The sequence below is a fragment of the Salarias fasciatus genome, chromosome 22 (assembly GCF_902148845.1).
Source record: "Salarias fasciatus chromosome 22, fSalaFa1.1, whole genome shotgun sequence".
Lineage (NCBI taxonomy): Eukaryota > Metazoa > Chordata > Actinopteri > Blenniiformes > Blenniidae > Salarias > Salarias fasciatus.
The window spans coordinates 7,232,429-7,259,463 of NC_043765.1; the positions used below are offsets into that span (position 1 = coordinate 7,232,429).

General features: G+C 41.0%; 2 long non-coding RNA genes across 2 annotated transcripts; both read left to right on the forward strand.

The window, feature by feature from the left end:
* Positions 1 to 2,195: 2,195 nt before the first annotated feature.
* Positions 2,196 to 14,076, forward strand: LOC115409876 (uncharacterized). Its single transcript, XR_003934028.1, has 4 exons — positions 2,196 to 2,501; positions 4,399 to 4,453; positions 7,116 to 7,376; positions 14,010 to 14,076. It is a non-coding gene; the product is annotated as an uncharacterized LOC115409876 (long non-coding RNA).
* An 874-nt stretch (positions 14,077 to 14,950) lies between these two features.
* LOC115409607 (uncharacterized) lies at positions 14,951 to 21,888 on the forward strand. The gene is made up of 3 exons (XR_003933999.1): positions 14,951 to 15,153; positions 19,492 to 19,498; positions 21,879 to 21,888. It is a non-coding gene; the product is annotated as an uncharacterized LOC115409607 (long non-coding RNA).
* The last annotated feature ends 5,147 nt before the right edge of the window (positions 21,889 to 27,035 follow it).

Below are 27,035 nucleotides of genomic sequence, written 5' to 3' on the forward strand. Positions count from 1 at the left end.
AGTAATTGGAGGAATGTTTAAAAATGAATAGTGTTACTTGCAGTTTTAATTTTAACATGGTTAAGAAGTTTCCCCAATTTTGTCCCTTGCCTATGAAGAAATATACTGATTGTTGCCAAACTCAAACTGTTCCCAAGTTGTTTTGGAATGAATAAACAAAAGCAATTTTGAAAAGTGTTGAACAGATCATTTGGTGGATATATTTTTCCAAAGAAGGGACCGTGGTGAAGATCCAGACCTCCTGCTCCTTCCTCTTTTCCATCTGGTTCTATTTGGTTTTATGCTCAGCTTCAGATTTGTAGACAAACTGTGTTTTGGGTGCACTAAGTCATGCTGAATAAACACCACAAAGCTACCATGATGTGGACTTTGAACACCGTAAAGCCCCCACAAATCAGCCACATCTCCATGCGTTATGTCTCCGGCTGCAGTGGCGGCATCGGCGCTTCCTGCGGTCTCCTAGCAACGAGGCGCGCGAGGGCGCTGGCTGGTTGTGAGCGCGCCTCAACTGCGCTGCAGAAAACTTGTTTGCTGGAGGTTTTTTTCTCTGTTTGATAATAAAGCTGAGTTATTTCCCCGCTGCTTGCTAAATGTGTCTGGATGTGCACAGCAGAGTGAAAAGCAACCGTCTGCGGTTCCAAGCTTTACAAAGGCATCCTTTAGCCCCACAGGCCTTCTGGGAGTCAAAGAGGAAGCTACAAATCTCTGACTGTTGGTTAAATGTGCAAAATGGAAATGCCGCATGTGTGTGGTATATATAGTTGTCTAATTGTTCCAAAACACAGAAAAGATTCAATTATTTCTCTCATTGGTTTAGCTAGCCTCTGCAAATAGTGTGCAATAACGCTGCCAATAAGCCTGCAGAGCTCAGTGTTATGTGCATTTATTAAAAGGCTTACTGGAGGTTTTTAGGGGCGACGTGGTCTAGACAGAGCAGCACGACGGAGTTTAACTTTATGTATGCAAATGTGGAGCACGTCTAGGACTGACTGTGCACACAGACATATTGAGACCCTATACAATAAGGTTTGAGAGGATTCTCGTCTTTCACCAATTCAAAAGATTTCTGATGTGATTATCATGATAATTAGCAGGAGCAGGAGTGCCTCTCAAGACTGTCTACAAGTTTTCAGCTGGAGACGTCTCTCACATATCTTCACACTGGGGTGAGAAGCCAAAGTCAAAGACATGACTTTTATATGTTACCATATAGATAATAATGCAATCTTTCTACGTTGGTGACTGCTCCATATGAAAATGCCCTTTAGGGGGCCTGTGAAGCAAGCTCAGAAGATAAAAGTCTTTCAAATGACACAACATAAGTTATAAGCCTTAATATTTCTGGAGGAAGGTGTGTAATGTTTAAGATGTTATTAAAAACTGTTGAGATAAGAACACATGGAGTCTTACAGATACAGTTTAGTGTGTGATTTATGTCTTTGCTGACATAGAGGCAATTATTTTCAGTCTAAGTGGTATTATAAGGCTGTACATTATTATAGGGATGATAGCATCAAGATAAAATTGTGTAGTTGAAGCACGCACACACGCACACACGCACACACAGTTAATGTGTGACTGTTAAAGCCTGTATATGAATTAGAAAAGGGGTGGGAAATTAATTCTTCCAGTTTGGTCATATGAAGCGACAAGCCGTAAGTTACACTCAATGCAGTTTCTGCTCTGCATGACTCAAGTCCTTGGCTTTCTTTTCATGTTTTGTCTGATAATGGAGATTCAAATTGTAATCTTTCAACACAACAAGAAGTAGACCCACAGCTATGAACTACAAAGAAAAAAATAAGCTGTCACTTCCTAAAGCAAAACAGTTGTACTGAATGCAATATGCAGAATCATTTTGAACTTCATTCTTGATATTTCACTGGCCACATTGGCGTTCAGGGACGCTGCTTGCAGCCCGCGGGCCTTATGATGCCCCAGTCTTAACAAGGAGGACGTTGGGTTGATGGATGAGTGATGGTGCCACCATGCACTTCTGCATGCGCCTGTTGGGGGGCGTGAGAGGCGCCGCTATAGCTCTGTATTATAATTACATTGCTCTTCTTGCATAATATCAAAAATCTCAGAGGGTGGGAACAGCGTTACCTCACTGATTCACTGAGGGGGCGGGCCTTGGACGGAGTATATGAATTTTGGACAAATGAGATGTTAAACCATTTTGGAGACAGCAGTGGTGGAGATGTAGCCATCCGGGTGGACAGCCCCAACTCCCCTGCCTGCCGCGGGGAGGACCGGGGCTGGGGACGCGGAGGACAGCCGTGCAACGGCACACGAGGAGAAACACAAGAGGACCCGCTAGATTAAAAAAATGGACGGGGCCAGCGGGACGTCACGATGCGCCGCCGCCACAAAGCTCAGTACGCCACTCATGAACGCGCTCATTTGGCTCCCAGCATGCCGCACGTCCGGAGGGAGCGCTGCTTACCGGGAGCTCATCCAAACCCGGAGCAACCCACCCTGCCGCAGCCGAGGAGGACAAAGTAAGAACCTTGATTTTTTGTGTTATAAGTCATTTTGTTGCAACGTGATTATGAGTTTTGGCGCAACACAGACGGGGTTCAGCGTGGCGCGCTCACGGGGCGCATCATAACGCACTGGATCGTCAATTAAGAGATGCTTTCCAGGCCATGTGGAGGTTTTACACCAGCTCAAGTGCGATCTGTCTGCCTCCCACTTGAGTTTAGGATGCATGCATGGTGCGCAGCGGCATCCTCGGAGATAGAGGCTCAGAGCTGGAGGGTGACGGCGGCAGCAGCAGCAGCATCAGCAGCAGCACACAGACGTGTAGTTTCACTTGTGGCTGCGGCCACTTTTGTTTGGCTCTGGGTGCTGTGCGTCTGCAGAGACCTGACTGTACGTGTGTGAAGCCAAACTCCAGTTTTAGATGGAAGTTCCCGTCTCCTACAAGGCCTTTGATTAGTTTTCAATCACCTGAATCGATAGTGTTAAACTATGTGCGTCAAAGAATGGAAACCTGCATCTTTGTGTGAACTCCTCTTTTCTATAAATTTGAAGATTTCCTACATTATTTAGCCCCAAATTTACTAAACAGGAAATACAACATTTTTAAAATGCTATTTTGAAAAGAAAGATTTGTAATTACTGACGCACGTGAAGCCTCTTTGAGTTGAATTTTAATCTCTCCAATGACGCTGACCCCGGATGAGCCATATGTTCCGTTGTTATTGTTCCAAGTATTACATAAGTTCATGCTGCAGCATTTTCTCCACTTCACAAACTGGATAAGCCAGTAAAGTGCATCCAATTTTATCTCCATGAAGAATCTGGCTGCATGTGTGTGTGTGTTTTTTTTTAATTTGTAATGATAATATTGCAGTGGCACGGTGTAAGGCGCGTGGTGGGGCCAGAGTGGCCTCGGGGCATACAGCCTCTCACAGGACAGCCTTGTGTTTGGCATGTTTGCAGTCAACAGATTACGCCATCCAGAAGCTAAGCAGGGGGGAAAGCATGAAAAAAAGCAAAGGTGATTACTGTACATGGACCCAACAGCGTGCGGCTCTGGCAGGGCTGGGATTACACTGTATGGTGCCAGCGTAACGCTCAGCATGGAGAGCTCTTATATAAGGCCTTCTTAATCCGTGTGAGAGGGAATCAAACTTTCACCATATAGACATAAGTACTCCCACCCTATCATCATTTGAGCAAACCTCAACATACTGAGTTAAGCTTTATTATTGTTGACAACGGGTTAAACAGAGGTTCACATTATGATGAGATTAAAAAAAAAAACATGCACATAGAACTTCTTTGTGATGAAAATAGATTTTATGCGTACACGAGGCTACTTAATGTGTTTTGTTTCATCCTTGTGGCCACGAAGAGCGCACCTCTCAGTACAAGGCCCAGGCCGCATGTCGCAAAGGCGAAACGACCGGATCCTCCCCCAGCGAAAGCCCTGACTTGTACAACTCGGGTTAAACATGAATCCGCAGGTGAATTCAGCGAGAAAAACACCAGCTCCTCTTCACTCATGCATCAGTGGATCCCAGGAGTGAAGTGGGCGCTGAGACGGGCTGTTGGCATCGAGCAGGGAGCGATTTGAGGAGGGAGCGCTGAGAGTCTGCAGCAGCATCATGGTGCAGAGTCAGTGGAGCTGCAGGTGCGAGGCTCTGGCACCGAGAACCTGCTGATTATTAACACAGACTGGACTGGGCTATCCCCAAACCCAGTAGGCAGATTTCCCACGGAGGGAGCTTTCCAGGGAATTTCAGAGAGAGAGAGAGAGAGAGAGAGAGAGAGAGAGAGAGAGAGAGAGAGGGAGAGAAGAAATAAGTTTGCCTAATTTAGCACGCTAACATTTTGATTATTATTTTTTTAATTCTGAAATCAACGTTTTTTTCCCCCCGTTTTCTCCAGATTTGTACACTCGGCGGATCCAGAAATGAAAATCAAGACTTCAGTCAACTTCAAGGTGAATATGATTGATTGCTGTTTTCCTGTTTGAGGCGAAGCCACCATTGACACATGTAACACAATGGCAGTGTGCTGTTAAACCTGGATTAGACTCCTTAATGCGCTTCAAAAAAAAAAAAAAAAAAAAAAAAAAAAAAGAAAAGGAAAAGGAAAACAGTGCAAACTTCTTTATCTTCCAGTGAGCACTCTGCAGCAGCAGCACGCTGTGTGGAACTAACTGATTACTCCTGGAAATCATTATTAAATCCTTTCAGGATCCTGCTCGTGAACGCTCACATTTTGTCCCATTTACAGCAGCCTTTTATGCTCCTGACAATCTATTAAAGCAGAACATTTTTCACTGTATCGCTGCCAAGTTACCTTGAGGAGAAACTTCAGTCTAATTTCCCTACAGGGACTTGAGGGTCAGTGGATACTGCAGCCCATTTGGACCTAACTGATGTCCTCTTTTTCAGTCGTTTTAATCTGCTGAGCAAATCTGAGCATTGCCTAAATCCAGTACATTCACGAGACATGCACACAGACACCGAAAAGTCAAGCTTTTAATTTAAATTTGCCTAATTATGTGAAGCACTGAAGCATAAACGCGTGGTGAACTTTTAAAATTCAGACGCATGTCAATAATCTATAACACAAAAAAAGCAAATTATAAAGAAAAGGAAAAAACTTTTACAGAATTGAGAAGGAAAACTAAACACACGTTTCCTCAATATTTTCTAAGGTCACTCACATTATCTTTAGTATTAGATTACAATTATTTTGTGCAAGTCCCCCATTTTCTGCAATTAAAAAGTCTAAAATTACATTAAAAAACTGGCACGCGGGCACCAACTTGATTGGATCTATTTTATGAAGCATTCAATTAAATTCAATATAACTTTATTACCTTGATAAGCAGCAGCTCGCTGCACAGATAAACAGAGATACAGCCTCGGGAAAATTAGGGGAGAATTTTAATGTATTGAAAGGCTTTAAGCCTAACGAGATATGCGTGCGTTTGGTAATAAATGCACGAATAAAGGGGATGCGCTGTCACCATAAGGTGTGAAAGGAAACCTCGAGGTCGTGTTAAAACTGGCGTTAAAACGTGTGTCATGGCCTGCAGCGAAGTGATCTGCACTAATGGAGCTCTCTGGCAAAAATCCAAAACCTGCGTCTGTGTTTCAGCCTCTTCTGAATTAACGGCGCTGTCTCTCAAGCGCACAGGCAGAATAAAAATACATATACACACAATTTAAAATGTGTTTATTACCGAGGAGAAAAGCTTTAATTGTTACTGTCATTATTTTTTTAAGGTGTCCTACAAACATCCCGCAGCAGTTTATTAATACTGTGTTTTTAACCGACTCAGATGTGAGGATGAGAGCTGTGGCCTAGTTACACCAGGCTGTAAGGGGGAAAAAAAATCTTCAAGTGTGTGTGTGTGTGTGTGTGTGTGTGTGTGTGTGTGTGTGTGTGTGTGTGTGTGTGTGTGTGTGTGTGTGTGCGTGTGCGTGTTAATTAGGCATCACACCTCGTTGCTAACGCATTAATTGAAAGCCAGCCATGCCGGTGACGTCACCTCCATCTCGCGCTAAAAGCCAATTAAATACAGAAAGCAACAACAACGATTTCACGCTACAAACCGGAAGTTTTTTTTTAATAAATATGCACTGTAATTTATTTGAGTAAATACAATGGTTTATTATTTTCACAAAATTATGCACAAACACAAAACACTGATAGCCTATAAGAAGGAATGACCACATCACCCCATCTTTAGTTGCAGCACAAATATACACATAAAAGTGGAAGGATGTTATTTCCTGAAGTCAGTTTCAATAATAAAACATTTTTCTGATCCCACGTCTGAAAATAATAGTATTCCATCATGTTGTAATTTCACACCTCTTAAGCAAAATATGAAGCTATTATTTATTTTTGTGTAGTCATTCCAGACACAGACTGAGGATATTTCTCAATGTTTTATATCACATAAGAAGAGTCTAAGTTAAGGTTGTGTTAAAATCTCTGACTGAGATGGAAAGTTAAAATGTGTTTTTAGATTTTTAAACTGAGCCGGAAGTGACAGAAACATCTTTACTAACTGGACATTTCTGGCATTCAAAACAATTCAGGATTGCACTTTGAAATAGATTTAATCTGATCATACATCCTTGTAATGTAATTGGGTCTTTACTTGCAGCAAAATGAGTGCATATGGTAGATTTTCTTGGGAATTCCCTTTGTATGCTGCCATATTTGTTTTTTGTTTTTTTTTTTTACAGAAATATTTGTGTAAATTGTTCCCTTTGGTGCTATTTTATTTCCAGCTTCGGACGCCCTCATAAAATTTTTTATTGTTGTTGTCTTTAGTTCACCGGATGGTCGGTTGTAATGCTTTGTTTTGAATTCCTTTAAGGACCCATTCACATTTGAGTCGTATAAAAAACACTTAATAGCTTGGAAAATGTGTTTTCCCAGCAGTATCCCCTGTGAATCTTTAGTCATGCTTGTTTTTCATATCATTTCACTGAGGTGTTTTTAACGCCATGTGATTAATCATCTATATGAACACTCCAGATATGTGCCTATTATTATAATTATTTCTACCTCTGGAGTAAATTAGCTTTGTCTTGGCGAATTAGTCCTTTATTTCCTCTCACTGTTTGTCCTTACAGGTGTATCAGAGGTTGTGTGTGTGTTTGTACGTTGCTGCTGAGGAGCCGCGTCCGCAGGCCTGAGGGGTTGTCTGTTATCTTTGGTTATCTAGCTGTATGAGTGACGTACATTCTTCATAAAGCTAGATAACCGAAAGTAACAAGAATCCCATTACATGCCTGCACGGGAAGAAGAAAACAACAGGGGGGAAAAAAGGGATAAAAGAAGCAGCTGAGAGGAGTGGAGGTGGACAACGGATGCTGTGAACCAATGACGTTAAGGTACGATGCTGCCTTATATAAGATCTGATTTTAATGAGGGGAGGGGGAGGCGGCGTGTGTCACGAAGGATATGAGATGCACTAAAAGCAAAAAGACAGTCGATAATCATATTTACAGGAAGCAATTTGATTGTCACAAAAACATAAAATCTGCTCATTGTCAGCAGAAATCTCAGTAGTGTTTATTTTTCAGTTTTCTGCATTGTGTGTGTGTGTGTGTGTGTGTATGTGTGTGTGTTCCACATCAACTTACAAAAAGACTACCTCATCAAGCATAAACCCTTCTTTTTATTTTCTATATATACTTCAGTATCTGAATAAATGAAACATGTCTAATCAAGCTAAAAGAAAAACTTCTATTAAAAATGTTTGCCCTGAAAAAAGCCACAGTCACACACAAGTTTAAAGCCTTCAGATACCAGAACCCGAAGAATTTTTGTCGTCCTGCCCACACACTAACCAATTAAACTCAGTTTTTCTGTGACTTTAACCATATCCTGTCACTGTTGGCATAATTTAGCACAACCGTAGTTCTTACACTGTGTATGATGTATATAAAAACATCAAAAAGCAGATGTATTTGCAATATACTACAGTAATAGAACCACTATGTCTGCGATATGATTGTCCAGTCACTAAGATTCAGAATCAGAAACATTTTGAACATGTACCAGATCCTCACTCTCGTCATAAAAGGGTTGAACATACTCAGAGTCGCTGTAGCGTACAGAGAAGAAGCCTTCCACTAAAAGGCCAGAAACAATAAAAGATCAAATTCAAGTTTTTCTTCAGATTTTGATCCTCCTTAAAGCTGATGATGACACTTCAGGACGAGACTCATTTCGGAGTCAGTGCTCAGGGTTGAATCTGCTCTGATTAATTATCTCAATCAGACGTTTCAGATCAGGTTCAGCATGAAACAGGAAGAGCAGCGACTTCACAGAATTAAACGTTTTCTCAAGAATTTTTTTTGCTCTTTTTGAAAGAAAGTGCGCATATAATTAAAATGATAGGTCTATACTCACTGATTTAAGTCTTTATTGAAGAGGTTTATGACTCTACCTCACATATTTAGATTATGATTAGATCTTTCTAAACCTTTATTGTGAACATACTTCTCCTTACAGTTTAGCCTTTGGAGTATGATGTTTAAAATACGAAGCGACAGACATTTTAGGAATATGGGCTGTACAAAAGAGGACAGATAAAAAGGTGCTTGAAAGAATGTTAATACCTGTTTAGGTTGAGATTTTTAAAGATGCATAATCTTTCCCCTTATTGTCCTTTGTACACACACTCTTATGTCTGAGTCTTCTTTTGTTTTGTTGCTGGTTTTATTCAGGGATATCAGGTACTTAGCTGCAATTTGTTGAGTTAAGTTCTCATGCTCGGAGTTTGATTCTCCTCTCCAGGAGGGAAATGTGCCTGCGGTTGTTTGTGGTGCTGGATGAAGTGTGAGCTCGAGCCATGTGTGTGCAGACACCTGATAATCTGAGTCACTCTGCCTCCCAGCCGTCCCCGCACTCATAATGGCCATTTCATCTATTTTACACGTACATTTTCGAACATGAATACAGAAATTAATCTCCTACTGAGAGATCAAGGTTGGATTTTTTTTTTTTTTAACCCCCTTTTTTTGGAGTTTGGATGATACATTTCATAAAGGCAGATGATGTGACTGCAGCTCTTCTGGGCTTTGAGAGAGCGTGTCCTACACAGAGGCTGTGGCTGAGAGAGAGGTGAAACAAAACAAAGACCACCTCGAGAGGCAATTAGCACCACTTTGCCATCATTTGGAGCATCTCCACTCCTGTCGATGCTCCACTGCAGTCGATTTTCTTCTTTTCCCCGCTGAAGAACGAAATGCTCCCAAACAAGGCGGCGGTTTGCTGCATTATGGCAGCGAGGAGAGATCATGTTTGTCAGTCCATGTCTAACATTTAGTGTAACTTTGATGGGCATAAATGCAAGAAATCTTTTAGAATTGCAATCAAAAGCTACTCTCAAAGCTTTCAGGCTTCTTTAAAAGATTTTCAAAAGAAGTTTATAATGGGAGAAAAGCTGAAAGTGTGTTTATGTGGAACTTGAAATCAGTGGTTGGATGTAAATCCCCCCTAAACAGGCTTCTTCTTCCTCAGTTTCTGTGAGCATAGCTTCAAAACTTCCACTTTAACAGAAATTCATGATTTTTCTTTTCCAGTACAAAGCATGTCTATTTAATATTGACCACATGTGCACGGTGACACTACTTTCTCCACTTTCCAACATGCGTCGTCTTTCTTTTCTGTCACCCTCTTTTCTTCTCCTCCTCCTCCTCCTCCTCCTCCTCCTCCTCCTCATTCATTTAATTTTATTCTTTCTGTTTTTTCCCAGCTTGGATTCTCAGATGGATGGTTCTGATTTGTATGCATTTGCATAATGAATGTCATTTGCATGCTCAGGGGCAGACCATACCATGAGAACGGCTGTGTTGTTTGTGTGTGTGTGTGTGTGTGTGCGCGCGTGTGTTCATGCATGGGCACATGTGTGTGTGTGCGGGGTATATTAAGCACATGTAAATTACAGTTTTTTTCCCTCCAACAAACAGACCAACACAGGGCATTGTATTTTGCGTCCACACTGTATAAACACTTTGTTCTTCGTCTTGTGACATGTGTGTGTGCGTGTGCGTGTGTGTCTGCGTGTCCAAGTGTGGGAGAATCCCTCCTTGATGTGTGGTGCATGTAGGGCAGCAATCTGATGATCATGCCTCTTTCTCCCTCCCTGCCTCCTCTTCCCCCGTCTTGGTAACCGTTCAGCAATGCACTGACTACAAGAATGAAAATAAGAGACTCCCTCCTCAATCCCATAATCCTCCTCTTCTCCGACCCCTCCCTTGCCAGTTTGTCCTCCTCTCCCGCACGGCAAGTCACAGTCCTGCCACCATCTTAGGTGTGAAGACTGGCACAAAATGGCAGCTGAACGGGGGGGGGAACGTGGACAGCCAGCGCTGCACCTTCCCCCACTTCACGTTGGCCCCGATCCTTTCCGCGCCATTGGTTGCCTCAAGACAGTGTTAATTACTGCCAGTGTGTTAATTGTACAGATCGCCCCAAGAGACATCCAGGACAAGGATGAGATAGGGGAGAAACCGTGGAGCCGCTGGGTTTTTTTTTAAATTTTTTTTTTTGAGCGTCGACAAGCTGGCATTTTTCAGGGCAGCTGCGGTTCCCGCGTCGCTTTTCGCCGTGCCCGTCGTCATGCTGCAGATGCCAACGAGCCACCATTTTGTCGAGACGCTCATGAAAAGGGAAGACCGTCTTTCGACGACCCCTTCGCCTCCGAGGCATTAATTAGATTGATCCAGTGTTTTTGATTACAAAGAGTTCTAATTTGGACGACTGACTGCATTTCTGCATGAGGAGCATCCACGCGTTTTTTTTTTTTTTTTTGTTCTTAATGCCACACACACGTGCAGACAGCCTCATTTGATGATGTGAGGGAAAAAAAACACCTACGTGCGCCCTCACATCCACAAGGAGCTGTAATTAGCAACACAGCATTCTTCATAAATCTCCACTTGTTATCACGCCGAACAGTTTTCTCACATGTACGGTTCGCTCCCGACCGCTCTCGCACGAGAAATCCTGTTTTCTGTTTTAATAAACTGACAAGGTGTCGTCAACTTTTACCGACTTCTGAGAAAATATGACATTAACAGGGTAAAACAATTCAGTGTCACTTCTGAGCTTGTTGAAATTTGATCACACCACCTTCTCAGGCCATACCCCAAAGACACACTTCAGTGAAAACCATCTGGTGTCACTGAGACTTCATGAAACGTATTCGCCTTTAAGAGAAAGTCTGAAACCCGTCTGGCGTTGCAGCATGCCTGTCACCTCCATAGATCTGACACAATGACGTTCACTGATTATTGCAATTCTATACATATAAACTCCACAATTTAGAAGATAATACAGAGTTAGGGTTGTGTCAGGGTTACAGTTAATAGTCACAATAATGGTGTTTGTTTTGCGACTAAACAATAGCCACTTCTTATGACTTGATCCATGACTTACATGGAAACTTTAAAATTTGAGTGGAAATGGCCCTAAAATAGATCACGTATCTTGGCTCATTTGTTCTTGCTGAATGCAGCTGATTTCATCTTAATGAGCACACAATTCATTTGCTTGTGTTGTGCCAGATTAAATATTTAATGTGGTATTAGTTTTCACACATTTCTCAGTGGAAGCAGAGTAACCTCAGATTTTACATAAAGGATTAAAAGAAAAATACATTAGTGTGCATAACAGGGTTTTTTTTTTTCACAACTTGATTCAAATTTTAAATTGTCAAACGTTTGCAGTAGTTTGTGCATACATAGAAAAATATATTATAGTTGAAAATAGGGTGATAATAATACTAATAATGAAAGAACTACTAAAAAATAACATTATATGAAGCATTTCTTTGTTTCTGAATATACAAATGCAGACATTTCCTTTGTGAAGTTTGACAGTATTGTTTTACTGGCGCTGTATTAATGTGAGTGGCACATGAGCCGCACCTCTGTCCAAACCCTTGCAGGAGACTCTGCTTTTACGAGAAATCCTTGAAACCCCTCAAAATTCAAATACCGCAATCCCTCAGCAGGTGTAAAAATGGTAATTTGGTATTAAATCATCAACTACTATGCACTTTAAGCTGCTTGTGAATTTACTCAATGTTTAAAAAGGAATTCCAGATTTGTGTGATTTTTTTTTTTTTTGACTCGAACACTAATCCTACAACTTGAGCTGAGAAAATAAAAAAAAAACAAAACCCAACAACCTTGAAACCACCTAGTAGGAAAACTATAGCAGGTGAATGAGTGAGAAATCAGGAGGAGAGGGTGAGAAGGAAGGAGGGGAGGAGAGGAGGAGGGGTGGGGGCGCAGACAGACATAGAGAGGGAGTCTGCGACAGTGAGATCTCAATAGTGAGAGGCCTTCTTTGTGTTTCTGTGTGAGGTTTATTTTGGGGGGCGCAGGGGGCGCTAAGAAAGGAGGGGAAGAGGAGAGGGTGGGGATCCTATCCCGGGCCCTCAGACAAGCGGCACATTGTCCTCTCCAATGTGTGGCGGCACTTGTGGCGTAACGCCATTATTTAGGCCAGTGGAGGGAACGGGGGTCTGGAGACCAGCTTAACCAAAACGCCAATTAGAGCCGGATCGTCCTGATTAATGGACGAGGGAGATTGGTAAACAATGCTGGGTATTGTTCCCGTTAACCCCCCCTTCACGTGCACGCGCACGCACGCAAACCCCTACCCCGCGGGGTTTTTTTTTTCACACAACAGCCCATCCATCCCTGCAGCCTGAAACACACAAACACACACGTCATGCCGGTACTCGACGGCCATTAGCATGCTGTTCTTTTTTTTTCCTGCTTGTTTCACAGACTCTGTGTTAAGTTTGGATGGATGGTCACATGCTCAAACGTTGGGATTTTTATAGAAAATAACTTAGAATTACTGGATATTGACAAAACACAGCAGAAAGTTTCCTGAGTTTTAACTCCTAAAATATCTCCAAGGATTTTTTTTTTTTTTTATATATATATATACACACGAAATCTCAGTTAAAATGTAGGGTTTAAGTCAATAAAATTTTAATGTTGGTTGCTGGCGATGTGGAGGAACTGAGGCTTCTTTCTTCAAAAGCAGCGCTGGGCTCATATGTTAATCACACACCATGCGATGCTTGGCTCTGCATTTCAATACGTCCTACTTTATTGTTTTTTTTAAGCATATGCACTGAATAATTAGCCACCACATACTCCAATCAGGGGCATGCCAATGTGGGGTTGCCATGGCGACCCCATCAGCCATCCCCCCACTACCCCTCATCTCCTCCTCCTCCTCCTCCTCCTCCTCCTCCTCCTCCTCCTCCTCAGCTGCAAACAGGACAGAGAAAAATAAAGCGTGGGAAAAAACACTCCGGTGGCTGAGACAATGATGGTGGGATGATGGGGGAGAGAGGAGAGGAGAGAGAGGAGGAGTGAGCATGTGTGTAGACGTATTGTTTTGGAGTTTGATATTTAGGGGTATATTTCACCTCGTGTGTGTGTGTGTGTGTGTGTGTGATCACGCTGAGTTTCCTCTGTTATCGGTGTACCATCTGTGTGCGCTGACTGGGAGCTTACTGTAGAGAGTGTGAAGACGATGCGGCGAACACACAAACACTGAGCGATGTGACCAATTATATCCGGTTTAGAGAGAAATTCCCACCAATAGTTGAGTTTGTGCTGGCCATCTGCTTCTTTTGATGTCGACAAAACCTGAAACAATACTTGTTTAAAGGCCCAGTTATACCTCCAGCTTTCCTCAGAAAAACAAGCTCTGAAACGGCAGGAAAACACATTCCAGATCATTAAAGTCAAGTGTATCTGAAGCACTTCGAGCCTCATTCAAGCACAATGTATGCCTTCAATTTTTTTCAGTCCTGTAATAATTAATAATTAATATACCTCCACATTTTATCTGGAATTTGACATTAGCAAACAACAAACTCATATCTTATGAGGGAAAATAAAACAATTGAGTGTTAAATCCGTAATGATAAAATATCAGTGAAGTTTTAGTAAATCTTTTTTCTTTCCTGTCTTCTCTTTCAGGTCCCTGCTGTGCCTGCAGTGAAGAATCACTCGACCTTGGGACTATGCCTTTAATTCAGCGTACCTGCGTCACACAGGTCTACAGCACAGCTCACCTCTGTTTTGAACCTGGAGAGAATGGCTGAAATACAGAGAAGGCCTCTCTGACTGAGCAGCCGGACGTTGGACTATTAAAGCCATCCTTTTCGTCTCCGGTGTTGGACTCAGATGTCACCATCAAATTACGGTGAATTATTTTTAGTCTGAACAACGTCGGAAAAAAAAACCCCACGGACAGAAGACTTTGAAACGAGTGAGATAAAAGACGCTCGCGTACTCGTGAGGTGGAAACTCGGAGAGAGGGACGGCACAGTGGATACTTCTGTGTGTGTGTGTGTGTGTGTGTGTGTGTGTGTGTGTGTGTGTGTGTGTTAGTCTTGTACACTGTGTTCTTGGGAGCTGCTCTGCACAGCTGTTCAGGAAACATCTGCACTAGATTTAAATGTAGGTCAGAGCTTAGATCACGCACCGTCTCTCTCTCTCTGTCATAAAAACATTCGAGTCATTCCTGAGATTTTTCTACATTTTATGAAAAAAAAAAAAAAAAAAAAAATTAGGGTCCATTATTGGCTTTTAGTAGTATATTGAGTTTTTTCTTCTTTTAATAAACATTTTTACTGTAGAGTACAAAACTGAAAGCTAGGATGATTCATTAGATTTTTTTGTAATGTTGAATAATTGTATTTGTGTAAGGGTTTTCTATTTTTTATTGTTTTGCTAAAATTGAATTTTTTTGTTAAAACCTTGTATCAAATTGTTGACAATCTGTGTAACTGGATTACTTGAAAGTGGTTGCAAGTGTTTTCTGTGCCTTATGCATTGTATGTGACAATTTCTCTGCATTTGAAATAGCATGCACTAATTTTTTTTAGCGTCCTGTGACTGTAGAAGGTTTTTTTGTTTGTTTTTTTATTGTGTATTGGGAGTAATTGATTTGCACTGCTTGATACAGTTCCTATCTGGCTTCATACGGTTCTCACAACACAGATTCTCATTTTATTTTGTTGTGCAATAGTACCACAAGACTGGAGCAGCCTCTGTAGTCTTTAAATGCACTTCATTCATAACGCACAGTCAAATCATGACAACTCCCACTGCAGGATATGTTTTTGACCAATCAGTTATAAATTTCTAATGTTTATTTTTTCAACTATGCAAAAAAGAAGCTCATGAATGTTGTTTCATTTCAATCATTTATGTAGGTCTTTACACACAGGCACTGTTGTTGAGTTTGCACAAGGAGCTGAACACAGAGTGAGATGTGTTGCACTGTGATGTTTCACTAACATGCACTACACAGGAGAGCAGGTGCAATGTGTGTGTCTCAATGTGCTGAGGCAGAAACAATAATTAGAGTCATTTGTGGAAGATGCGTGATGTTTCGGGTCACAGTTGGTTTGAAATCAGCTGTTCGGACAATGTGAACTTCTTACCTGCACTAGTGTGAATGTGGAGAAGTGTTGTGAAGAAGTAGGTTAGTTATTACGAGAGAATGAGACGCATTTGTGCACTAGAACTAAACCACAGTCTCAGGAGTTAAAAAAAAAAGCTTAATTTGCACGTGAGCGACTTTGTACTATGCAACTGTTTTTATTGCAATAATAATCAATAAAAGTTGTGATGTTTACAATGAGACAAAACCTCTATGTGTGGATTTAATTTTATGTTCTCTCTCTCTGTCAGGTGAGATTGCTACAATTTAAATGCATTTTAAAACTTTTAATTCAACATTTCACTTCACAATCAAACTCTCAATAAACAGTAAATTGCTAATTTTCCATTTGAATAGGATTTGTTTCAACCTGAGCTTTCTTTCATCAGGATGTTTTTCTCAACATTTATACCGCATCAGTGCTGTAGTGTCAACACAAGCTGGTGTCATTTTCACATACTGTAGCTGGGGAGAGCAGTCATGTTGTTTTCTGGCTCGGGCTGCATGCTCTCCATCGACAAACACATCATCACATTTAGAATCAGCTGAGTCTCTCTGTGCTCTCAGCAGCCGTCTGCTGTACAGCCTCACCTCCAGATGTGGAGCATCGCAGTTTGAACGCTCCCGTTTCTGTGCATCTTCACAAGACGACGAAGTTTCTCACTTCCACGCAGAGATATTATCATCAGATGGAGACAGAGATTAGATAGTAAATAGACTGTATGCTTAGTAACGCTACTAGATATGCAGTACTAATATCACTGTAAGCTCTTTCCTGATTCCACAACATTTGACAGGAATAATGCGCATATTTAATTTGGGATAATCTACCTTTGTTGTATTTTAACATATTTCCATAGAGTGTTTAAAAAAATATGGATTATGTCTGAAAGCAGCTCAGCAGTGTCACATAGTGCAACATGTGACTGATCTGGAAGTACTCCAGATTGACTCCATTCATGGATAATGGCTGCAGAAAAGCCAGCATAACCTTCGGTTGTACAGTGCTACAGTAAAGGTAATAAGGTCGTACTAGTAAAGAAAATGTATGAACAAGGATAAACTTGTGCAATTGGTTATGTTTGCATGAAGAGTGAACATAACCGTGAGTGAATTTTTTTTTTTTTTTTTTTTTTTACACCCAATGAACAATTTGAAAATGTGAGTCACATCTGGACCAAATGTTGACTCGGGGGACAGCTGCTACAGATGGATGTGCAACCCAGTGAATCCAGCTGCTGCTGTGCCGCATGCAGCCACTGGAAACATCTGGAAGGATGAGCTCCCCGACCAGCTCACAAACACTACAAACACTCTGGGGGTCAGGGTGAGGTAAGAAGTTTGCCAAGGTTTTCTTATTTCATTCACACTTTGGGATACGAACAGTCAACTGAAGCACGAGGGTCCAAAGGAAGCAAGAAAGATCGTAGAAACTATGAGCAATACCGCCCCATCAATTTCTGTAACGTGAACCCAGAAGCAAGGCTGCCAGGGGAAAGGCTAATAAGCTGTCAGTGGGAACATTTTTGTCCTTTTCAACATCAATTATATATATATCAATTATAAATGTACTCAATTCATACAACTATATATCCATGTTCAGATGTCACAAGCTATTGATGAAGCTCAGCCTAGACAATATACAGATGTAAACACAGATTAGGAGGTTGTTGTTGAAGCCATTTTTGTTGTTGTTTCTTGTTTACACCCCATCTAGAAATAATCTATAGTGTGTAACATGAAAGATGCCTGTTCCCCACAAGGCTCAAGAAGCCAGCAGATACAATTAGGATTTATTTACAGTGTTTCCACATCTAAAATATTTACAACTGGGAATAATTTCAGATGGTATTGAGGGAAAACAAAAGCTCCAGGGCTATAACTTCTTCACCAAAACATAAATACATTAATAAGTGAAGCAGTTCTCTCTGACTTTTCTATAAAATTTTCTGGGAATCCTTTCAGCAACATAAATTATCAGACCAATTAAAATAAATTGCATTTTTTTTTTTTTTTAGGTGTGATTGTAAATTTTTGCAATATCTTCAACTAATCCGGAAAATACGAGAAGGTACATGGACAATATTGATGAATTTATTGATTTTTATATCAAACGGCCCCTATGCAGAGGAATCTTAATCAGTGTAATAAAGCAAAGTAAATGTCTGTGTTTTACAATTGATGTCACCACATGAGCTCAACTGGCTGACCTTTCACACATTACTAAGTTACGACTCTACACCTTAATTAATAGGTACGCTTAGATTAAAAGGCACTAAAAGGCAAAGCAGTCGTCACAGGAGGCAAATGTCTGCTCACTGAATACTCAAGAAGAACATATACCATAGTATTAAAGAGAAATCTGCATAAGACATGAGCGCATGCCAACATGAAACTAATGTGGGAAACTGCAGCTTTGCTGTTGAAGCAAGGACGCCGTGTGAAAAAGAAGAGGGACCAGTCTCGGTACTGTTACATTACATAAATCAACCTGAGCTGCATTGAACTTTGTGGAGAAAAAAAAAACAAATATTTAAAGTTGCAGCTGTATGAGCAATTACCCAGAGTGCTGTCTCTTACAGAAACGTAATTACAGAGTGATTAGGATCAGGGCCAACTCTGCTTTGATTAAAAACATCAGCCAAATACATTAGTATTTCAAATTTCATACATTTTCTATCTGCAGGGTATTAGCACATGATTTGTACAGCTTAAAAATCACTTTCTCTTTTATTGACATACTGAAAAACTGCTAAAATCCAATGACTCTGGTAAAAAAAAAAAAAAAAAAATCACACCATTAAACGAGCATGAGTGGCATTACAAGTGTGGTAAACATGAGAATTAGTAGTACACACACTGACTTTAAAGTGAAAGATAAATCCTGGCTGAATGCGCCATATGACAGGTAGGCCCTCTGTTGCAGTCGCAGCGCTGCAGATCGGCCTCCAGACAGCAGGAAAGTTACGGGAACCGTCTGATTATGATGGACTCAATAACAAAACAAAAGCTCATGTCTGGGAGGAAAATCGTGGGAAGTGTTGCCGAGGGCCTGATTAGCATTCTGTATTGCCGGTCCCTGCAGGCCGTCTCCTGGAGCCCCCGACCCAGAAGTGAAGAATGGCTGCGCGGGAGGGGAGGAGAGGGGGCAGAGATGGAAGAGAGGTTGCAGAGGGCCAGACGGGGGATGCGGAAAGTCAAGGAAGACAGCCTGACAAAGACGGGCATGGTGCTATAGCGGGGGTGGGGGGCAGACCGTGGGAGGTGCTGCGGGGCTCGGGGCTGCCACCGTGAAATCAAGCAGCGTGAGAGGGGACTGGGTTCAAGTTCAATGGCAAATGCTCGCCCCGCACGGCGAGGCGATGACGACGAAACGTCGCATGGAGAGCGCTGTCTGAATCAAACTCAGGCCAAACTACCCGTTTCCCACCATCACAGGAGAAAATCATCACAATATCCTGATAGTTTCGGCTTCATTAAATACTGAGCAAGTATGTCATTATTGGCAAAACAAACTGTGCACGGAAAATGAAACAATGTGTTTGTAATCAAATCAATTAAAAATGTTTAATACAACTGCACTGTTGGGCAATTGTTTCCACAGAATGATCCTCATCTTCTTTAAATAGCTATCTTGCAAAAAGGTATAACTTGTAGAGGAGGATAACCAGTTTTGGGAAAGTGCAGTCTGAAAAAACAATATTTACAGATAATCAGAGTGAATAAGTCCACAGTCTTGTTCTCTAAAAAATGTTTTCTGGCCTGTCTTACATTTCATAATGACACCATGTTAATAGATTTAAGGTGAATCCAGCTATAAAGGAGAGTTGCTTGACTTTTCATGATGCTGAGCAGACTGAACCACTTTAGTGTTGACAGTTTAATTCCTGACTCAATTCTATGTTGTGACATTTCTGTCTGCAGTTATTGTTTTGATCAACAATTCCACAGTAATTACAACTTTCTTATGTCTCACACTTTTTACTTACTTATTAAATATACTTAATTCAGACAATTGGTTAAAAATACAATGGCCAGCTCTGAAAATTTTAATAAAAGATTTATTTTCATGTAAAAAAAATGTATAAATTATATAATGGAGTTTGAATGCATTTTAAAAAAAATACAGGAATCTTGGTGCTGGTTAAAGAGCGCTGTTCATCCAAAGATCGTAGAAAATAAAAGCAAAGCCTTTACAGGTGAATGCATGAATATCTCCTTAACATGCTGATCTTCTAAATCCCTTCAGATCTAAGTTGGTCAGATTTTTCTTCTGTGCCGTTACTGATCTAAAATGATCCTGACAATATAAAAGTCATCGATCAGAAGACCAGAGTGTGCAGCATGGAATAAATCAAGGTCGTCGCTCTGTTTGAGGTCAGAAATTAAGTGTGACATCCAGAGATGTGACCTGAGGGCGGACTGACAATGGTCACTTCCTATTTGCTTCATGACCTCTGAGGGGTCACATGGCTCAGTGTGAGAGAGGGAGGAGGCTGCTCACTGATGGCCGTTTAAATCCACAAGTTGTTTGACCTTTGATCCCTTTAATTGTTGCTGGTTTTCGTCGCAGCCTTTTGGGATTTCTCATAAAAACACCTGTGTGTCACGCTGACACACACTTCTGATTTATGAACATTCACTCAAGATATAGTAGCGTAACACCAAAGACGGAGAAGTAAATATCTGCAATGAATTATATCTATGATCAAACACATCAGTAGAAAAATCACTCACAGAAAGAAAAGTAATGCAAGAAGAAGAAAAAAAATGCACAAATTTGGGCAAACACTGGGTAATACTATTATATATTAATGCCAATCTCAAATATACAGTAAGGTTGCATCTTATGACTAAAAATGACGAGGGACAAAATTCACTGCATTCACACTTAACATGTCAAGTTTTTATTTGTTTCATGCTAGATATCTGCAGGCAGAGCTCAATTTCAGATTTTTAACATCAGTTTCTTTATCAAAAATTAAAACTATGAAGTCTTGACAACATGAAAAATCAGAGGCGTGCTCTGCGGTTCATTCCTGCACGCCACAGCAGCGCCAGAGATCGGGGATGGATAAAGGGGTCGTTGACCTGCTGGTGTGCCGAGTTTAACCTCTTGGCCCCCGTTTTGATGGGAGCTCAGAGGTCGTGACTCAGCTGGGAGGGGTCGAGGGAAAGTCCTCCGCGGACGGTCAGACAGGGGGACGAAGTGTGTCGACAGGTCCCAGTGGACCGTGGAAATTAAACCATTAAAAACCGCGCGCGCTCAGCCAGACGCCGGCATCAGAACTTATTCCTAAATATATGCAGGCATGCAGAGGCTGATGAAGAAACAATACTGACGGGAGACAAAGATTTAGAAACAGTCTCTTGACTTTTCCTTTTTGTCCTGCAGTCACAGATCAGGCATGGGAACGTGCAGTCAAATTTCTCCCCACAATTGAACAATGTCTGAAATTTCAGAGTCATTCACTTGCCGGTTTCCCACAAAAACAGCCTCGAGGGTCCTGCTGGACATTTTGTGAATCATCCCTCTGCTCTCTGAGACCATTGACTTAAGGGGCGTCGGGCTCGATGGGAAAACAATATCTCATAGGTTGCGATAAAAAAACGATCCTTCCAGACGAAGACACAGGCACAAAACATGGCCAGAAATCAGCCATGAGTATGTCATGGCATGCTGGAGGGTCTGACTACTTAATTAGACATATAAAAAGGCTGGGTCAGACGGAGCAGACAGCCAAAGAAAGCCAGGCGAGATGAGGCCCTTCAAATTGTCTGCGTCACACTGTGGGTGTGTGTGTGTGTGTGTGTGTGTGTGTGTGTGTGTGTGTGAGTGTGTGTGTCTGGGAGGCGCTGTGAGAACGCGCGCGGCGTGTCGCTTGCATGTCTGAGTCTCGGCTGCGCGGGGCCTGCTGCATGCAGGAATGTGCCCGTCTGAAGAATCTGTGAACGACGTGGAATCAGACCTTCACCGGACACCTAAATCTGTGAAAGTGACACAGGTTTGGTGAAGAAGTGTCAGGTCAGAATTCCTCTAATCCAGACGCCTGTGTGGTACGTTGCAGCGCTCTGAGCAGCATCGTACCGCGCGTGGGCAACGTGTTGCCCTTCAGATGAAGTGAGAGCCAATGTCAATGAGAAATATGAATCAAATGAAAATCTAGTGTTCTACAGCTGCTTGTCTCGATGCTTTAGCTTTCCACTGTTCATGCTCGTGTGTGCACCTTTTCCCATTTTCACTGTGTTGGAAGATCACAGTCTGAATAACTATTATTAGACAAACAGTTGCGTTTTGAACAGAATGCATTAACATGGAGCAGAGATGAGTCCCAGTCAGGTAAAGGAGTTGCCCAGCCATGATTTAACAGAGTAACTGGTATACACTCCACTTGTAGGAATATTTTTGCAGTTTTAGTATTCTCAGCACGCTTAAAAATGTCTTCACTGCTTTCCCACGCATTCGTGCACTTACCCACACACACACACACACACACACACACACACACCCACACCCACACACACACACACACAGTGGTAGCCGTCAGTCAAGGTGCTTGCTTATCACCAGGACCACTGTGAGGTTCAGTGTTATACTCAGCAACACTTAAAGGACCTGCTCTCTACCAAAGCAACCACAGCTTATTGTGTCTGATCATTTATGTTTAGACATCTGCAGCACAGAGAAGACTGCTCATTTATAACCTGGTATACATAATACATATTAATGTTGTGGTCACTGGCTATTGCATTATCTGAGCAATAATGAAATCAAGAAACCTTTATTATAATCCTGTTGCTGAAAATGAGCTTTTTGTTTGTTTAAAGTGGGCATAATACTAATAAAAACGTATATCACGTTACAGATCAGCAGAGCAGGCTGGTGTCACAGTGAGATATCCTAGGTGTAATTCTGGGGCATACTCTCAAGTGTACCGGTGTGTCTAAATTGGCCAACAGTGTGAACGTCTCTCTGGGTTTGCCCTTTGATGAACTAGTGACCAGCGTTATTCACCTTAACCATTAATATATCAATCTGTGAATCTAAAGTGCAGCAGTCCAGCTCGACTCTGGTCACTATGATTTTTTTTAATTTATTTTTTTTATAAGAATTACAATACTTACACTGATCTCTACTTATTTTCACAGCAAAGTCTGATTTCCACTGTCTCTGAAAACAACACAGTTTGTGAGCATTCAAAAAGCCACTAAACATCCAAAATGTCTTCACATCCATTCAGCATAAGAAGAAAATAAACCTTCTATCAGCAATGCAAGTACCAAACATTTGTTTAATCTTTTTTAGGTCATAATTTTGCTCCTGGATCAAAGTGTTAACGTTCCTCAAAGCACTTCCAGACTTCTTAAACCAGGGGAACATAGTCGCTGAAACAAAATGTGCATTTGAAGCGCATAAATATGAACTCTGTTGACTTTGTGCATATTAAGACTTACATGTAAAAGCTGGGTTGTTGGCTAAGTGAATTTCAGCCAAGCCAGTGTTGGTAAAGGTAATATTAGGCTGTTCAAACGTTTCTAAGAGGTCACAAGAGACCACTGCTGAAACTCTTCAAAAGAAGTACTGAGCAAAAGATATGGCACAGACATAAGGAGCACAAACTCCACACTAACAATTAATTCAAACGTTCCAGAAATATATTTTCAGGTCAATTCTTAGGGACAAACTCCTAACTTCTAATGAAACAGACTTACCTTGTACATTCTTAATATTGACATACGTGTTAATGCTGAAGTTAAATCGTCTCAGTCTACCCATCTTCAGTTTTAATCATTAATAGATGTTTTTCTTCATCACAGCAGCAGCTGCAGGGCATTAAATATCATAAGCCTGCATTGCTGTGCAGGTAGTGATGCATACTGTGAAATATGTGGCGCCAAAAGTTTGGATTTTAGTCTCTCATCAATGTGTGTGTTCATACTGGCTGGGCCTCCAGGACCTTTAAGCTACGTTAAGTGCATAAAAGAGCACAAAGAGTGTGTCTCAATAAGTCATTATAGTCAAAACAAGTCAGAAGCACTTATAATAATCGCTTATTCTTACTCACTCGGTGTTTTCTGGTGAGCAGACACATCCCAGTCAGTCTGGACTGGATTCTGTGGGTGAGAACCAAGTCGGGGAGCCCTCCATCCCAGCTGCAGCTATTTGTTGTCTGCGAGACACAGAGGAGAGGTCACAGGTCAAATAAGTTCACAGCAACTCAGGGCTTTCAAATGTTAATGCTTCAGAGCGACACAAGCGAAAACAGCCTGGTGATTATAATGTTGTCCGGACACTGTTTATTTAAATGTGTCGCAATCTCACGTTTGACGGACATGTCTGCTCAACTGGCGGTTATGAATGACTCTGGACAGCCGACTGTTTAAAATCAGAACTGCGCTTCACAGGGACGTTAGAATATGGACCTGAGTGAACGTGAGTGAGGTGGCAGGGAAATTATTGTAAAGTAGACGATAAGGGTTACTATAAATCATGTCCATGTTTGATTCCAACACAGTCAGCGGTGGAAAGGACAGACTTCACTCAGATGGTGTGTTTTCACCATCGACCTCCACTGGGAGAAACCTGATAACTTCACATGCCCCCGTGTACTTGGAGAGTTTATCATACTCGTATTTAAAAATTGTGCAACTTTAATACTTCTCAGAGGAAAATACTGTTCTTCACACCACACTCTGTTCTACATTCAACCTGAAGCAACTTCTAACATTAATTAAGACTCTTCATATGGACACATCTCCATAAAATATCATTGTTATAAATGAAACTAGCCACAGAATGTGAAACAGTGTGATTTGGCTCCACCTCAACCTGATATAACAGTTAAAAACTGCTTACAAATTAAATGATCGTGACATTATTACCATTTAATTGCCTGTAGCATTGACAATAAAGAGTAAAGACTGTATAAGTGCGATATGGAGCATGACTTTTCACTGTTAATTCTGATTTTATGGATAATACTTCTTTCTGTGCGTTGATAAAAGCTTTTTTCCTGCAGCACTATTTTTACTCTACATCCACCGTTTTCGCACTACAAACACACAACTGCTGTCCATTTTCTCTACTATATTTTCTGCTCTTTCTTATATTTACATTGGTCATTATATAAACATTATTGCCTTCACTGCAATTTCTTTTGTATCTCCATTAGAAAACCAAACATATCAACATGAGTGGGAAACAAGGGAGCAATTTCCACCATGTTTCACAAGCTCAGTGTTTTGCTTATGTGTTTAAAGACCACTGATTTCTAAAGATGTGCAACCACAATAAACAATCGTCCTGCAGGGGGTCTCGGGGTAGCTACTTGTGATTTACAGTGTTGACTGCGTAATATCAGCATCCTGGGTTTCAGAATCAATCAGAAACCTCGCTGACCCTTTACCTATATTTATTATCACATCTTTACTGCTTTTAAAAAATATATCTACATCCTGCAAACTATTATATCACCAAAAACAAAAAAAATGTACCATCATCTGGAGAGGATGGTGGGATTTTACATCCTGCAAATCAGTGATCAGAGCTGAGGTGTGACCATGTGGGAACAGCACAGAAACACACGTGACACCGGCGTCTGAGCTTTAACAGTCATTCTCAAGACTTTTCTCCCACCACACTGTTCAATCACACTGAAACAGAGGGCGAATACATGAGATTCCCACCATGCATCAGGGCTTCTGCAGGTACAAGTTCAGGTAAGAGCGCCCCCAGCTGGAGCTCTGCAGCACTGCAGCCACAGGGCAGCCTACAGACGCCTCAAGATGGAAAAAGGTTTCTAGCTGTGAAAACTGCTTCAAATATCTTCATTTTTTTAATTCATTTATTAAAGGAAAATCATTTCATGTTCGTCTGTGCAGATTTAAAATGGATAAAACATGTGACCTATTTTTGTTTGTTTTAAATTGAACAACTTAAAAATTTCTGTTAGTGAGAATTTTGAAGCAGTTTTCATACATTTTTTGACATTAATGATCATAGGATATTATCAATCTTGTAATTGGATTTTACCTTAACAATAATGTCCTTATTGGCAACTAAGCTACACTTGATTCTTTCAGACATAAGAAAAGATAAATCTTGGCATCAAAGTCAGAATATTGTTCATGTTGGTGCTAAACAAATTAAAAAAGGCTTCCAATTAGCACAGCATATACATAATAAAATATGTAATATGTAGAAAGAATAAAGTGTGCACAGTGTAAAAGATTCATAGAAGAGGGCCGACTGTGGACAAAAAACAAACAAAAACCAGGTAATGAGATCAAAAATACAAAAATGATAAGAAATCAAGACCATGTATATCTGGGATTCTGTTTCATATATCATTTATTTACAACATTGGAAAATAAACAGTTTACATGATGAAAATGTGGCCAAATTATAGGTGAAGTTTGTTTTTTGTTTAATATTCAAACTGATAAACATAACATGCATATAAATCTGTGTAGTGTGAAATGACCAGACTCATCAGGTGAATTTCAGCTCTCAGCATGATTCCAACTGGTGCGAATGTTTGATTTGATCAAATGCAAATGAACTATTGTTTCTGAAGTTAAGAGAGAAACTCTTTATAGAGAATGAAACGCCTACATAAATTGCTTCCCATGTCGACTGCCTCCTCCATGCTGCACCTCCACGGGTTCAAATCATAACCTATTTGTTTCTCTGTTTTCACACGGCTGCCTGTCAATCAGTCCTCCCACCCCCAGCGTAAATTGGTGCAGTGTGAAAACAGCCACTCCCCATGCTCTGTGGGTCTAATTGGCTCGGATTTGGGGAGCTGATCCGAAAGCCGCTGCAGGCGGCAGCCACCTTTCCCCGTGATGGGAAACCGATGCAGCTGCATCCAGTCGCAGCTTCGCCACACACTCAGACTCAGATTTAAAGAGATTTCACTCAAACCAATGAAATCTGTAACAGAGTAAATAATTCAGTTCCTAAATCCTGGTGCTTCTTAAATGATTTGGGTCAAAATGTTAATTTTATTGGAAGTATTTTAAGTACAATGGTCATTTAACAGTTGTATTAATCCCAATGTCATGCCTCAGTTTGCTTGCATCTGATTCTGAGAATAACAATATTAAACAGTGAAATACGACTGGAGGTCAGTAATTGCAGGATAGATATTTAGTACTCGATATGCAACATAACAAAGACGAACAGGGGGGAAATAAAACACTGCACAGGCAAAAGATTCATATTTTGTAGGATGGGTGCACAGCAAATTTTCCAGTGTTGAATTAACTCTGAAAGTGTTAAGAGTGGTCTCATATATACACTGCTGTAGTGTTAAAAGTCAGTGTCAAAATATACACTTTAAAGTGTTCATTCTAAGAATTAACACTGTATAGAGTAAATAGGAACACTGGTCAACAGAGAGGAATATTAATATAACTCTAGTGTCACCATAAGAAAATTAACACTGGTCAGTGTTGAGATTTTAACACTGCAAAAGTGTACATATGAGATCACTCTTTAACACTTTCACAGTTAATTCAACACTGGAAAATTTGCTGTGTGGATGTGAAAA